The sequence below is a fragment of the Paramisgurnus dabryanus genome, chromosome 11 (assembly GCF_030506205.2).
Source record: "Paramisgurnus dabryanus chromosome 11, PD_genome_1.1, whole genome shotgun sequence".
NCBI classification, from domain to species: Eukaryota; Metazoa; Chordata; class Actinopteri; order Cypriniformes; family Cobitidae; genus Paramisgurnus; species Paramisgurnus dabryanus.
In genome coordinates this window covers 24,101,929-24,119,230 of record NC_133347.1, presented here as the reverse complement: position 1 = coordinate 24,119,230, position 17,302 = coordinate 24,101,929, and the positions used below count along the sequence as shown (strand labels likewise).

At 38.0% G+C, this 17,302-nt stretch overlaps 1 protein-coding gene across 1 annotated transcript in view; it reads left to right on the top strand.

Moving 5' to 3' along the window:
• Window positions 1-17,302, top strand: part of LOC135729934 (dematin-like) — a 34,752-nt gene that overhangs the window by 2,005 nt on the left and 15,445 nt on the right. The window contains exon 2 of the mRNA XM_065247840.2: window positions 15,755-15,814. The gene's annotated coding sequence lies outside the window, so the exon portion shown is untranslated. The remainder of the gene's footprint in view (window positions 1-15,754; window positions 15,815-17,302) is intronic.

Below are 17,302 nucleotides of genomic sequence, written 5' to 3'. Positions count from 1 at the left end.
GGGAGAGAGATGGTAGATGCTGGAGAAGCGAGAGAGCAAAATATTGCATTGATGAATGTTTCAGTAATTTCATATAGGTTACTGTAATTGACTGAATATGACAAGTCTATAGGAGGGTAAAGCCTCTTGTAGCTCAACTATAGGGATGCCCAAAATTGCACATACTGTACTGAATGCACTATAAATTGCTTTGCACACTTTGTTTGAAGTGTGTGTGTGTGTGTGAATGCATGGATGAAAATAATGAAATGGGCTTTGAATTCTTTCTAGGGCTGGCAAAGTATGAGATTGATCCCTAAAGAGGAGAAAGATGATTCCTGCATGTGTGATGCAATGATTGTAAAGAGAGTAAACCCAAGAGGGTGAAAGACCAAGTATTTATTTCAGCAAACTAACACTTTCTTTCAATAATCATCACAGCTCAGTCACCTTTGCATATCCTGGTATGTTTGAGCAACGTTTTTTTGGAAATACAAATAAGAGTCAGAAAAATGGTACAAAAGCTGTCACTGGGGCATACACCCTTTAAAATATCCTAATACAGTATGTACCATTTAGGTACAGATATGTATACATTTGGTACCAATATTTACTTTTGACTTAGGTACTCATATGTACTGTTGATGTACTAATATGCACTCTTTGGTTCCAGAATGTACCTCTGATGTATTAATATGAACTCTTGATAGGTCCTGAGTTGTACTTTTTAAGGGTACTACCCCATTGACAGACAGGGACCATTTTTTTGGTGATTTTTCTGAAAGTGTAAACATAAAAGTATGAATGCATGAATGTGTTTTTTTAATTGATTTAGGCGTAATCTGTTTTCAGTGTTGAGAAAAAGTTGTTTTAGACCTATTGCATGTTTCATGAGTGTGTGAGCGGTTTACACCGTACCCTCTCTTATCTCCCACAGCAACATGCTGGTCATGAAGTTTTGTTGAACTGAGATAAGTATGTTTCTCTATGAGATGAGACACAAGGTTCTGTTTTGGAGGGTGAACCGAGTCTGGCAGACAGCAAATAGGGACAAGTACGTTGTGAAATTTCATGTGACATCAGGATTTGTTTGTGAAACTTCCAGAAAGTTACCGCTATAGCTACAGTATGCCAGTATGGTTTTGTCCTCTGTTTAGATAGCTAAGCGGCTGATTAAAAAATGCATATATAGTAAAGATATTGTCACAGGCTTTGAAAAATTTATAAATGAATGCAGTTGTTTAAGCAAATGATTCATGCAAATAATTTATTTATTTATGCTGGTACGTGTGACCGGCACAACTGCTAGTAGAAATTAGTTGTTGATGATCTTTTTCAATAATCCTTTCTGATGTCAATAACCACAAAATAGGCTGATTTTAAATACCAATAGAAAAACACAGGAAAATAATACTGTTTTCAGAATCCTCATTAGCAAAACAAAACATGCATGCACACAAGCGAAAGGCTCAAAATTGGTGCCTGACCCATGAAAAGTATTAGAATAAAAATATAAAAACTGGCACACCAAAGCTTCAAAAGTGAAAGTATTTGATGAATGCATAACACATACAGAGAGCATTCAATAAATATCATTATGTCATGTGTAGTTTAGCGGCTTTTGCGTTTTATATATATAACGTGTGTGTGTGTGTGTGGTAGGAAACTTATATATACTTTCTGTTTCCAGAATTCCCCCCACACACATATAGTATCTGTCTATATGTTAATGTGGTAGTCATATTAATACAGCATCTAAAAGCACAGTTGTTTTCTGTAAATGCATGAAAACTTTTCTAGGTTTTGTAACTGCGCATTCAGCCGGTATCCCATGGCGCTGTTGGGCTGAGGTCTTAATGTGTTTTTGAAATTGATGTCCCATCCTGCTGCCAATAGAACGTCCTAACGCAATTAAGGCAAAATGGATGCTGCCATAAACGTCCATCAGTGGGGCCATTAACCTACGAATCTGTACTTGTGTTTTTTTAGTTGTGCCTCATAAAAGTTAGTCTCAATAATAAGATGCCCATAACTATCCTGTTTTTAAATAGAATAGAATATATAAGCTAATTTTCCAAAAAATGTCACAAAAACATTTATTTACTTATTTATACACATATGCATAAATACAAGACAACATAAACAACAAGCATATGAACATACAGGTGAAACACCCCGGCATTATTCAATAAATCTGTGCAATGTGCCGCCCATGGGCAACAACACAATGCCTGCGCCCCTGAAAACATAATCCTCCACATTTTGTGTTTGTGTGTGTGTGTGTGTGTGTGTTTGTGTGTGTGTGTGTGTGTGTGTGTGTGTGTGTGTGTGTGTGTGTGTGTGTGTGTGTGTGTGTGTGTGTGTGAGAGAGAGAGAGAGAGAGAGAGAGAGAAAATCAGGCCCACACACATGCAGTGGCCTTCAGTTGGCAATAACATTAATTGTTATGAAGGCATTTAAAGCTTAGTCGAGTACTGCTGTTACATAGCCAACAACAGAAAGCGATCCCAATCCAAATATTGTTTGTTGCTGTATTACTTTAACAAAATCAATGCATCATATACACGTTTCTTCAAACATTAAAGGATTAATCAGTCACTTGAGTTGACTTTCGTTCATGCAAATGTGGCAGACCGGAAACGCATTCCAGAGTTTAAGTTTGGTGAACTCTGACCTATGAATTGTATCAATTGATGTATGACCAATAGATGATTGATACAGTATGATTTTTTCAGGTGAAGAAAAAAGGTAAAAATAACAGTATTGCACCATCCCATTTTATACAATAATTAGGGATGCACCGAATCCAGATTCGGCCGAAACCGAATACCAATTAACACAGTTCCATTAACACAGTAAAACACATTAATGAAGTAAACAACGTCCACAGCAGTGTATTTTTCATTTTATTCGATTTTAACTGTAAAAAAAAGGATAGGCAACATTGTGCCAGGATGAAAACTATTTTGACAATTACCATAAGCCTATGCATAATGAAAGCGATGCGGTGTGATGCGCTAGTTTTTTCCAGGTGTGCCACGAAATGTGACCCGCCCCTAAGGCGCACCGGAAAAAATGCTCATCTTCACGTCAGCACCCAGTGTGTAATCAACGGCCGCGTGACGTCAACCAGCGTAGAGCAAGCCTAGGGTTCGGTTCGGTGGAAAAAAATCTAAAGGGCCGGGTATACTTTTTTTCCGCGTCCGCGTCCGGATCGCGCGCGCACGCGTCCGCGCAGCTTTCCGGGTATAGTCCCCGCGGCTACACGCGGATGGCCGCGTTCGACACTCTACGCAATACGAATGATTTCTTATTCAAATTATTAGTCTAACAGGCTGTCAGGGCAGCACTGATTTGGTGACATTTAGAGTACATTAAAACATTAGGATAGGTGAAGAAAAGTAACTGATCCACCATTGCAAACACAGTTTAGAACAAACAACAAGACAACAAAGAACAGGAATCAAACAAACATGCTCCACAGCTTTCTGTTCTTGGAAGAAGTAAAAGTTAAAGAAGAAAAACGATAGTGTGTGTGCAAATGCTGTCTATTTCCTTTGTATAATTGTTTATAGTGGAGTGTCCTGTCTAAATATTTTCACGCGCATGCGCTGTCGTACGCGGACTGTACGCGCACTGTCCGCGCGGTCTCAAATTTTGGGCTGCACGCGGACGGTCCGCGCGGCCGTCCGCGCACCCTCCTGATGACGAAAATGACGAAAATGACGTCATGCGGACGGCGCGCATACGCGGACGTCCCGAGTATACTTTCGGCTTAAGACTCGGCCGATCCTGAACCCCGTCAAAAAGCCCAGTATTCGGCCGAATCTGAATCCTTGATTCGGTGCATCCCTAACAATAATACCAAAAGGAACAATTACGGTGCAAGCATAGCGAAATACATGATGTGTGTGAATAAAAAACAGCAATTTAGTGCTTGATATCCGCATGCTGCCCATGTACAGTACGCAGTGGTTAGCTTCGAAATTTAGGATGGTGAGGGTTAGGGATGGGCATGATTAATCGACGATCGATAATTGGTTGTTAAGAATTTAGTCAATGACTTTAATTGTGCTATTGATTAATCGAATACTTTTTTTATCTAATGCAGGTTGCATTGCCTAGCGTAGCGTGTGTCTTGAAGCAATTAAATGAATTTCACTATGTGGCAGCAATTCAACATTTTACCACCAGTGTGCAATATTTGACACCATACTCCGTTATCTGTGACCTTCCGTTTTGATTTCAAAAAAATAATAATGAAGAGGTCATGATTTTTTGTAACAAATGAAGTCTCTGTTTAAGAATGCGGCTCGCAGCTGGAGGTTCCGCTGCTTTAGAGTGCCGCATATTCAAGCGCATATATGTTCCGTTTGTCTAACTAAATGTAGTTTAACTGTTTGCCACAAGTTGATCTTGTAATAAAGGTCTCATGGAGGAAAACGCGCTGTATTTTTGTATTCAACATTTTTGAATTATAAAAGTTAAATAATTATTTTTATGCTAAAAATATTAATGATTAATCGATTAGTCGATCGTTAATTCTCCCGACGACCGACTAAAAAAATTTAATCGAATGCCCATCCCTAGTGAGGGTCTAGTGTTACCACGGCATGATTATTGATAAGCATTCACAAAGCAAGACACTGGAAACCACCCGAACACTACGTTCTAAAAACAAACGTTACTAAATAGCACTAAAAGTGGTTATTGGCTTATTATCATAGAGGAACCATTTTAAGTGCTGTATAGCACCGATGATGTACCTGTGTAGCACCGGTATAGAACCATATGTGGTGCGACAGTGGTGCTATATGACCCCTGTTCTTCGTAGGTGCTTCATAGGTGCTATATAGCACTAAAATGGTTCCTCTATGATTACGAGCCAAGAACCATTTTTTGTGCTATTTAGCACCGTTTGTTTTTATCAAAGTGGCAGCATTCACATTTTCTAGTTGTTGTTGCTGTTACCCTGTATTATGCTAAGTTTTTGTGATAGTAATTGTTGTAAAATCCTATTAACTCTTAGTGATTGTTGGACTAACTTCATCTTGTGTGAACAGACCCAGAGTGAGAGAGTGTGTTTATGCATCCATGTGCATTATCTGGGTGTCTGATTTCCCTTGTGAATCCTGATGTGTCTGAACTCCTCCCAGACGTGTCCTCTTTCTCACATGTGAAAAGATTAAGGGTCAAAACACATTACCTAAAGCATGCATTGGGCATTAATTATGAAGGCTGAGTGCTACATTGTGGTTGGACAGGTTTGTGAAGAAAGCAAGCACACAGAGTATATATACAGTATAGAAAAGGCATACATTTGTGCATTTGGCACACAATTTAATCCATGGCAATTTATCAGGCATTTAATTTAATTTGTATGGCTATTACTTATGCGTAAGGGCAGCATCTATTCGTGTATATAAGCAGAACTTGCACTTATGTATGCACACAACTGATATATGCATTTGAAAGTTGTACTGTAGTGGTTGGTTGTCTCATAGATATGTATATAAAGGCTAGATGGCTCGTCCGCGCTGATGGCCAATTGAGTTGAACGTCCGCATTTTGGCGGCCATCTTAGGACAGGGCGCTCGCTCACTTGTAGCATTGAGTTTTAATGATGCAGGTACTTTTAAATGACCATAACTTGCTTAATTTTTTACCGATTTTCAAACGGATTGGTTTGTTATAAACGTCAAAGATGTACCTATGACACTGAATACGTATACTAAAAATAAAAAAAAAATTCATGAAACATGTTAAAGCATCCATAATTATAGCCACGTTAATAACGTTTGTAAAAAACCAAACCGTTTGTAAATCCGTCAAGAATTCAGCAAGTTACGAGCATTTTAGTTGGCGTATGTCACTCACCTTCCGTCCACAGCAGCAGGGAGCAGCACTATGGCAGCACTGACCTAAGATGGCCGCCAAGTGACGACACAGCTGACTCCGCCTTGAGCCATCTAGCCTTTATATACATATCTATGGGTTGTCTTATACTGTGTGGTAAAATGGTGACAGTTGATGGCAAGTCAGTGTTGTACTGGGATCTGTTTAATAAAATCTTGGTTTAATGATGCATTGCTATGGTCAACTAGTCATCCAACAACTGACTAGCCGATTAGTGAGGTTAAATAGTTTAGGCATCATATATATGTTTCTATATATTTTTATATACAGTAGCTCTATATTCTCAGTTTATATATTTTTAGATTTTTTTTTTTATATTTAATTAGTGTGCTGAAAGCTTTGCAGTGAATATAACACACACACACACATATATATTACTTTTTGTTATAATGTTTTATCTATTTAAAAAAAAATTAATACAAAATTAATAAAAATGTAGTGTGCCCAGTTCAATTTTATTTAAAATCTATGTCAAAGGATCAAAGATGTTTACACACGAACTAGTGTTAATTTTGTCACCTATTTTTTATTTAGTCTTGTGCATATCTTTTTTTGTTAGTCAAGTTTTAGTCGACTAAAAGTCTCATCATTTTAGTCTAGTTTTAGTCAAAAGACAACTCAAGGTATCTTAGTCAAGTTTTAGTCGACTAAAATTCTCGTCATTTTAGTCTAGTTTTAGTCAACTAAAAGTCTTGTTATTTTAGTCTAATTTTAGTCAAAAGAAGACTTAATATATATTAGTCAAGTTTTAGTTAAAACATTTTTGTCTTTTTAAAAATAAATTATTTCTGAGATTATTTCTTATAACCATTTCAGTCAAATAGGGTTACACACATCTCAAATATTGGTTACACTTGTTGAATGATTTTTGTTGAATGCAACTTTGTTATTGGCGGTGACGTATCTCTATTGCGTGTAAATTGCGTCACCATTCATTCAGTGATGGGCGATAGGAAAGCACCCAGACAGCGATCAGTTACTAATAATAAGCTTTTTTCCTCACAATATACTGTACATTCAGAATACTTGAATAATATAAGGTACATCAACAATGTTGGTAAATAGCGAATGTGGATCAGAAAGACAAGCCGTCTAAGTTACTGAATACAACAGGTGCACGAGAATACGACACAAAAACATCAACACAATACTGCATAACACTAAACTTTTTAGCTGTTTGTGAAATATTAATCAAAATGTGTGTGGGCTCATTTTACACATTAGACTCTTACTGACCTGATCGCGTATGCCTTTTCAATAGTAGAATCGCGCTGTGTGTGCGTGCAATTGTTGAAAAACCATATGAAGATTATTTGATACAAAATCCGATGGAAACAACGGAGAAATATTAATATTTCTCATATGTAATACGTTTGTAGACTAACTGCTAATGGATGTTATATTGTGAACACTTAGCATGGAGATTTCAGCAGCGCGAGCTTGTCTGGAGTTATGACAGACGCGCAGTTTCATAATAAGAGCACGCAGTCTTTTTATGAATGAATTCACATTTAAATATGACCTGATTGCATAAAATGTAGTAGAGACGATTGAAGACAAAAATGAAGAGAGATTTTATCTTAGTTTTTATTTTATGCAAAACATTTTAGTCTCGTCTTTTTTCGTCAACAAAAATGCATGTTAATTTAGTCTTAGTCAGCATTTTTGAATATGTGTGTAGTCTCGTGATCGTTTCGTCTTAGTCATGGAAAAAAGGTTGTCTCGTCTGACGAAATTAACACTAACACGAACAAGCTTTCAGCCCTAATCTTTTGTACTCGTCCACATTTACACATAGCAAAATAATGTAAGGGAGACTTATGTGTTAGGATTTTATTGGATGGTATAATGTTATTGGTTAATATAATTTTCACCCTTTCATATGGAATTTGTCAGCAAAAAATATTTTCTGAGATTGATTATTCATCTTTGAATTGATAATTTATGGAATCTGCTGCACTAACCATAACATTTCAGAAATATAATATTGTTTTTAGATAAAACAATATTATTCTTATTCCCCCCTTTGTGTAGGGTGCATCCCTTTCAGGCCCTCCAAAAAAAATCATGACAAAACAATCTCAAATGTATAATTTGAATTAAACAAAACATATTAAATGATACAATGTAGTGCTGTTGGTTGGTAGCTAAGAAAATGTATTTTATAAAACCATATTTCACCCCAGTGTTGTTTTTGGCAGCCCTTTTAGTTTTAGTCTTAAGGGGATCGCACACCAGCCTCGCAGCTCAGCGTCGCGCCGCGTCGAGTCGCGTCTAGGACAACTCGGAGGTATTGTAAACCGGAAGTGCACATTAAATAGGGCGAGCTTCGTCAGATAGCGTCTACTTCAAAATGCAAAATATATGTTAGCAGCCAATGTTAATCGTTAATGATTTGGGACAAATATGATGTTTTTTAATGTTAAACTATGTGAGTGGCGCTGTGTGGCGCGACAGGGATTTGAGCAACTTCCTGATTCACTGCTGGGTGGCGCGGACAGGCGCCACCTGGCGGCGCCGGTGTGCGTATACTCATAGAAAACAATGTGTTCGATTTTTTTAGAACGGCGCGGCGCTGAGCGGCGCGGCCGGTGTGCGATCCCCTTTAGTCTAAGTCTTTTGGACGAAAATGCTTTTTAGTTTTAGTCACATTTTTGTCACTTATAAACTTGAAAGTTTTAGTCAAGTTTTAGTCGATGAAAACGCAAAAAGGTTTTAGTCAAGTTTAGTAAAAAAGTATTCTTTAACAAATTAATTTAGGTTAAAAAGTGTGGTGTATTTAATACTATTAAAAGGTGCATTAAGGTTGCCCCTGAGGGCTTGCCGTTGTTTTAGTCTGTGTGCCTTCTGTGCATGTTATAACAAAAAAGTTGAGCCCTATATAACCTCATGTTGGGTTTGTGTGTTACGCTTATAAAGTTGAGAAACGCGTGCCTTGCTTTGTTATTTAAATACACAACGAAAAGTATCGGAAACGGGCTTAGGTTTGACAAGAAGATACATGTAAAACCTTAAGCTTACCATGAAGTATCACAAGCCGTCGATAATGTTGAGTAAAATTGAATGTAACTGTTATATGATATGTTAACACCGTGATTTGTTAGTTACCTTTAAAAAAATATTAGCGTGATGAGCCTTCAGGTGCCACTTGAGGTTGGTGGAATTCTTCTCACCCAGTCTGTGGCCACATTTACCATTGTCTCCCATTATGCATTCCGTTTTTCTTTCTGATGGATTATACTGAAAATATGTCCATAAATCAACTCATCGTTTCCATTTATTGGCATCCGCTGGTGTATTGTGTGAAATCTGGTGCGCGTGCGCGGCATGGCGGCAGCCGGGTGGTGGGCTTGAGTGAGACTGTGTTGAGCCAAAACAAGGATAGGAAGCGGCAGCATTGCTAATACTTTTTAGCTCAAAACAGACAGATTTCACTCAAAATAGGCAGAAATGACATGCATTGTGAACGTCACTGACGGTCAGACTTATAATCATTTTCGTTCCATCTCGTCTCGTCAACGAAAACTCGAAAGCGTCTCGTCATGTTTTTGTCACCTTAGAGACATTTTTAGCTAGTCATCGTCGCATTAGTGTCATAAAAAATACGTGCGTCAACGAAATAATTTCGTTATCGTCATCGTTGACGAAAACAACACTGTTGCACCCCCAGTTTAGGAACCACTGACTTGTCTAAAAAGCAAAGTAAACAAATTGGTTTATAGGCTGCACCAAGCTTGCATGTGTTCATAACAACAATTATTTGCATTGCAGAGTTAAAGTCAGTGTGCTGGGTTATTTTGCTTTACCTAACTAGTACCCAGATATTTAGGATTTATTATGCTGCTGCATGTCGTATAAATGGATGTGTGGACTATGAAGTCTCATTTGCCATAGCAACAGATCTTATGTTACATAATGCATCAGGAATAGGAAGAGGGCGAGAGGTCTGCACGGTTTAATGTGGGAGATGCAGCGGGATATTTTTAGGACTCAGTTTCTCATATTCTTTCTCAAGTGATGCAGGAGGATGCAGATGAGGATGGCTGTAAGATATACACTGAACTCTGTGTGTGAATATTGTGCTTATACAGTATTCATCTGTTTCTGCGTGACAGTATTAGCCACTATGTGCCTCTGTCGTAAAAATGAAACCATATGAACATAAAGATAAGAAAGTTTTACATGTGATTCACTGTCACCTACTGATGGCCTCTGAACTGTAGTGACCCCACATTACCTTGTATTAGAACAGTTACTAACTGTCAATCACAATTTAGTATTGCATGGAGATAGATAGATGGATAGATGGATAGATGGATGGATGGATGGATGGATGGATGGATAGATAGATCTATTCTCTTCATGAATCAAAAGAACTACTGAGCTGGAAAACATCTCTCCTCCATCTGAGAGCCCATCTAGTGTTTACTCCCCAGAGACCATGCAGGCTTGATTTTCCACTAGATAGGAGCAGACCGGGACAATCCTCATATAAATACTTGAAGAGAAAACTGCTCTTTGAACAGAAGCTGAGTTAGGTCTGTTTATCCATCTTAGTTTGAAAGGAGACAGTTGTTTTATAGAGATGTGAGATGTAAGATAGTGTAAGCTCAAATACACAGGTATTATGGCTAAGTTCCTTACATAAGGCCCTGTTTACATTAGAACACTTGTGTTTTAAAACGTTTGAAAAAGAAAACAATCCTTGCCTGTAGACGGTTTCAGCAGTAACAACATAAACACGCGGCTTTCGTGGTCATCACGTAACTTCTGGTAAACTCTGCGATAGGGTTGGGAACCGTTTTTTAAAAGGAACCGGAACCGCACGTAATTCTTAAGTTTCGGTTCTAAAAGCGGTTCTGATGCGAGGCACGTGCAAAGCGCTTATGTCTCTTACCTCATGAATATTAATTACGTTGAGCCACTGTTTATAGTCACTCACGCAACCAAATTAACGCAGCTTACCACAGAAAACACTCGGGCTGCTGAGGTAAGCTTTGTATACTTCGTGTTAAACATGTCTAAAAGTCAAAAGTGTGGATTCTAGAGCTGTTGACGGTACAGTGCGACCCGCGATGCCGTGCACTTTACAAACTATGAAAAATATAAAGTACAGTCTCACCCAGCGAGATGTCTTCAAGTTCGCGTGAAAGCAAACGGACATAAGACTCAAGAGTTAATGCGCTATAAACTGATATCAGTGATGACCCGCTGGCTTGGGGGCGGAACAATGAGGTAAGATATTCTTGGTCAAAGTTGCGAAAAAGTATCAATCTGCACTACCAGTATAGCAACATGCGTTTTCAGCACTTTGCAGACATTATAACCCCAAAAAGGTTCCTCACTTGAACCGTGTGTTGTTTCAGGGATGAAAGTGATAAAATAAACACGCACATAGCCGCGCCGATCCCGTGGTCGCTCCGGGGCTCGAGCATCACCGACCGAAATGGCCATGCACATTATGTTCAATTGCTTCACATTCCGACGCGGAAAACGTGATCGCGCCACTTTCTCCAAAGCGCGTGGACGCTCCAAAGCGTCTGTCGTTGCTAAGTAACCTAAGCATTGCTTGATGTCGTGACGAGAAGCCTCCGGCGAAAAGAAGTCAGTGCATATGAACACGCATGTTTGTTAAGAAACGTATATCTGATCCTCATTTACATTTTTATATTTCAAAATATATGTATGCATTATATATAAGCCTATACGCATGCACATACAAAAATTATTACTTGTACAGCAGCCTTTTCAGGATCTATGACAAAACACTTGCTCCAGCATATAAATCTCACTGGTTTGAGAACTACTGCTGCTATCATGTTCACTTCAACAGGTAGGATCTTACGAGGACTACAACAGGAATAAATGATATAGGCCTAGTGACTGAAAAAGTGAAAATATTAATCATTTTACATTTAAAATATTTTATCAGTAATTAATAAACACAAATTGAATTGTTTAAGTATTGTGCATTATTTTTTATTATATGGAACCGGAATCAGAACCGTAATCGTTAGGCAGAACTGGAACCGGAATCGGAACCGGAAAATTTCTAACGATTCCCAACCCTACTCTGCGAAGAATAAATAACAACAAAGTCCTTTTAAAGTAGTTTATTTATAAAATAAGCAATAAATAACACGTAGATTTCATAGGAACCCAAAAAATTTGTTATTTTTGATGAGGTATTTGTTTAAGAGTTCAGTTTCAGGAAGTGATCAGACCATTAAACAAACAGAAACTGGAAGTAAAGTTCAGACCAGACGCCACTGCAAGTGCGCTCGATGAAACGTTTTATACTGGCATTTACAAAAATATCTCCGTCCACACTTTACACGACCATAAACACATAAAACATGACCCATTGTGCACACTGGGCATGCGCATAAAAGTGTAAAATAACCTATTACTCCTAATAATACCTCACTTTTAAACGAATAGTATGTAAGAAATGTATATCAATTAATCATAAAATGGCCCTGATATGTCACTAGACATTAAGAAATAATTTTCATTTCAAATACTTATTTCACTGACAACAGTGATCTGGCCAGGATATTGTCATTTAAAAAGTGGAGTTGCAGCCCTCAACTGATGTTTATGTTGTCATTTTGTGTATTGGCCACCAGCTGTGTGATTGCAGTACCAGTTTTGGCCACAATCCTACATACTGTTCCTTTATCGCATGTATGCAGCTTATGGGTGTGCGATATTGGCAAAACAGGGTCTGCAGCTTTTACTAACAACTCCGTTTATGAGGGTCGAAAATGGTAGAGTAGTCTAAATGAAAGGTATAAACGTGACAAAAGTAATGCGTTTTAAAACGTAAACACATATATGTAAACATGGCCCAAGTCTGTAAAGGTAAGGGTGATGACTAAGAGTCGTACCCTGCCAAAACAGCAACATCACTGACAACATGCCGTGTTTGCTCTTAATAAAATAAAAAATTACCTGTTTGTTGCTCTCCTCATTTCTTGATCTAAATTGTCTGAGTTTACACATTTTTCATGTGAGAAAACTGAATACTATTACAGGGCTCCAGACTGCCACCAAATGGTGGCATTTTGCCACCAAAATTTGAGAGTGTGCCACTGAATTTTACATTCAGTCGCACATGGCACATGTCACAGGTGACCAGTAAATTTGACCTTTTTTCTGATGTGACACTGAATTTGAAACAGCACATTGTACTTTCTGCATCTATCATCAAAGTATTTATTAGTAATACAGTGGAAACTTGTAGAAATGTGATTATTTGGTTAGCATGTTGATTTACGTTGTGTGCCCCTAAATGTTTTGGTTGCGTCCCTAAAATTTTCAGGTGGGGGGCTACTGTGCTCCTAGTTAAAAAAGTTAGTCTGGAGCACTGTATTATAGGTCAGTATTCGTCACTATTTATGGATTATTGATCGATTCGTTCTTTTTTAATTGAAAGACTTATAATGCCAGAGCGGCCATATTGAGCATTGCATTGTCCCATATCCATAGTAATATGAGTGCTTTGTCTTGTGCAATATCTTGGCTACAGTGGGCAGCAGCAGTGATGTTTGTTACTAGGACAACCAAATACTGGGCACACCTCTTAACAACATGAACGAAAGAGATGGGTGGCGCACATCGATAAACAGTCCTTCCAGAAAAAGCAGAATTTTTCTGTGATTGTTGCGGGCAAAAATCCTTGATCTTGCGGGACGTTTTTTTTTCTTTTTCAAAAAATGCGATGGAATATGTAGGATATTTATTCAATGAAATTATGGGAACTTGCAAAAATTGCAGGAACCTGCAAAAACTGTTTTCTGTGAAGTAAATGCAACATTTTTCAACTTTCTGCTAAGATGTATGTGATTTTGCTACATAAAAGTGGAGATTATGAAATCATGCAAGTCCCACATATTTTGCGCACAGAAATCTGCAATGTATGTTACGAAAGTGCGGTGTATTTGAAAAAATGAATCCCCCGCATAAATATGCGGACTTTGGCTAATTATGCATTAAATCATGTGATCGCATAATTGCGTTTTTTCTGGAGGGACTGGATAAAGTCGTTGGTGATGTTAAAGGGGCTTTAAAGTTAAAGCTGTACAGTTTGAGCAGAATGAACATGATGTATTTGATATAGTTAAGCTGTTATAACTATTTCAAACTAGTGTTGCAATATTTGGCATTTTTTTGTACCAAATTGCCATGACAGGTAACATTGTCTAGAGCAGGGGTTCCCAAACATTTTTCCTGCGCACCCCCTTCTATGTCCCACCGGGTTGGCGCACCCCCAATCCCCACTTTAAAAAAAAACCGCTAAAAAGATTTGTTTTTAAAGACTCATGTTTAATCATGCGCAAATAACCAGGGGCCGGTTGCAACAGCCGGAGGTCAAGAAGTTGGGTGTAAGTCCTACGTTAAGCTTAGCTAAGTCTGACATTGTGAAAAAAATTTACGTGTGTTGCACCATCTGAAACTACGACCAGACGCAGCTACACTCAAAGTAGATTAATGTGCGCCCCCGTGTATGCGTTTAACCACTGTGATATTTAGATGCCATTCGAGTTTACTATGGTAAAAAACATACACTTACTGCCGTCAGCTAAAAGATGATATATGAGAGTTTCCTCATGTTTACCAGTGCGCTCTCCTTCTAGATACGTGCGTAACGTGCAGACCCATCATTCATGAAAGCCTTTACTGTTCGCACAAAAGGTGTATAATAGTTTGCAGATTCATTATAACAGCTCAAGTTTAAAACAAAATTAAATGAAAGCTTTTAATAAGTTCTCTACAGTGTCTTTGTAAGTATTTATGTATTTTATTATATAATTCATTGGCGGTCTCTTTACCATGCATGAATATACATTACTCGCGTATCCTGTGCATTAGACGCACCCATTTCTCGTCACATTTGATTATTTCTATTTTTGCCATAAAAAAGTCTCTCTCTCTTGGTCCCTCTCCTCCTCCTTCGTGAAAAACAACTTTATCATAAGACGTCCCACACTTGACAGTTTCTTTGATTTCAGCCAGTTAAGCATATTTATAATATATATGGAATGAATGAAACGAGTTTGCACGCTTATAGCGGCTGCAGTGCATAACAGAAGAGCAGTGCGTAGATAAAGACAGCAGCTGTCTTCTACGTTTCTATCAAAAATAGTTTTTTATTTAAAATAAAAGCGATTACAAAGGAAATGTTTACTGTTCATTTTATTATCTATTTATTGTATGGAAAAGTCCCACTTAAAGAAACAGACCGCCATTACATTTTTCCTCTCGCGCAACCCCTGGTGGCAGCTCACCACACTTTGGGAATCCCTGCTCTAGAGAGAGCCACTGACCATATATAAACTTTTGAAGAAATTCATAACTTCATTGTTTTGTCATTTTAACAGTTGCAGTGGCGGTGTATATGTTCTGATGTATGTTATTCATGTATAGCTGAAATAATAATTTCCTGATACCACTTACCTTAAACCTACTATTCATCACTAATAGTTTTCAATGCATTTTGTTCTCAACCTTCTTGTGCTACAGTGTCATTGTGTAGGGTGAGTTATGAATAATTGAGTGATTTTGACTTCTGTGCATTCAGAATCTCATTTTCTGGATCAATAACTCAGCTTGGAGAGAAAAAACAAGGAAGCATTTGTATTTTCAGTCAAAATTTGAAATTAGTTTGTTTTAACCCCTTGGTTACAGAGATCTGAAAATGAGCCGTTTGCATGATGCTGAATATTGTATGTGTGAACTGGCTATACCCATGAATTTTTTAAATTTTTAATGTTGAATTTTGTTGAATAAACAGTGGACTTTTTGAAGAATGACGTATAAGCAATGCATGTAATGAAAACCTGATTTTGTGTTCCAGGAATGGTGTAGGTCCAAGAGGCCTTGTATATGAATGACATGAAACATCTCACTGCCTAAGGTGAGATTTCACTGTTCTGTTCATTACTTAATTTCTCTTTCATTTCTCCTCCAAATCTGGTCATAAGCTGTCCAGTAACTAGTTTTAGCTGGTTTGCTGGTTGATCATCTTGTCAGCTGGCTGGTAGAGAACTTTGGTGGTTTTGTCAAAGTTAACAGTCACACTGAATGTCACAAACTCTTGTTTCATGCATTCTTTAAGGTGTTATATGTTACTGACAAAATTATTTATGTGGGGACTATCCACCATACTGTAGACTGAGTTTAAAGACACATTTGGAAAGACTAGAAAGTGATATTCAACACATTCATCATCATGCTATTCATCTGTGCTCACTTCTGTGATGATTTTTATTATTCTGCACCTTCTCTGCGTCATATCCCTCAATCTGTCTATAGCCTTTTTTGTCCAACACTTTATTCATTTTCATATATAATACTTATCTGCCCCTTTCTCTACCCCTCCTATCTCTCTGCTATCTTGTTTTCCTTTCTGTCCAAGTCACAATTTGTATCTTTGTGAAAATGGAAGCAAAATTTGTAACACTGAGGCCGTTTACACTTGGCATTAACATGCGTTTTTGTCGATCGGATCACAAGTGGACGACGTTAATGCCAGGTGTAAACGGTGTTTAAAACGTTTTGAGCTCGTCCACTTTCGACCACTTTCAACCACATTCAGAGGTAGTCGAAACCACTTCGATCGGATTGCTTTTGTAGTGTAAACGCACATGTGGTTGAATGTGTTCGAACAGCCACACGCGACCGCCTTCTCTCTGCCCATTTATCTAATCTGAGGTATTAAACACAAGTTTTACGTCTTTTTTTAACTTCTGGCGTGAACAGATGGTGAACAGCGCTATTTTTAGCCTTTCATTGATAAAACTAAAGCAGCTGATCTCCGTAGTTTCGTTTTGAAAGCCTGTGAAAGTTGCGCGATCCTATTTCAACAATTGCACTGAAAATTCAGAGAAAGCTCTCTAACATATAAACGTACAAAACACTGTGCAGCATGTTAACTTGCTACACAAGCAGCGAACTCCGACATAATATTAGTTCATGTCCATATAAACTCATAGTTACTCCTGCTCGCGTTTGTATGACAGCAGAGAGACTCTCCCACCGTCTCACAGACCACCCCCTCACAGTATTCAGGACAGAAGCGGTCAAAAGTGGACAAAAGAGACGGATTTAAATACCAGGTGTAAACGTAATGTGTCTCTCTTGTCCACTTGTGATCCGATCGATGAAAACACATCTTAAAACCAAGTGTAAACAGCCCCATTGAGATCTTAAAGATTTAACGACAACTAATTAAACATTATGTGTTCCTGGCCAGTAGGTGGCGATGTTACCTTGTAACAAAACACCACACGCCTGCGAACACACACATTCTTCTACAGAGGGATAAATGCACACAAGACAGCAAAAGCATTGAGCAGTTTTATTTATATTGACAATAAAGTACCAACATTTTGTACATTTTGTT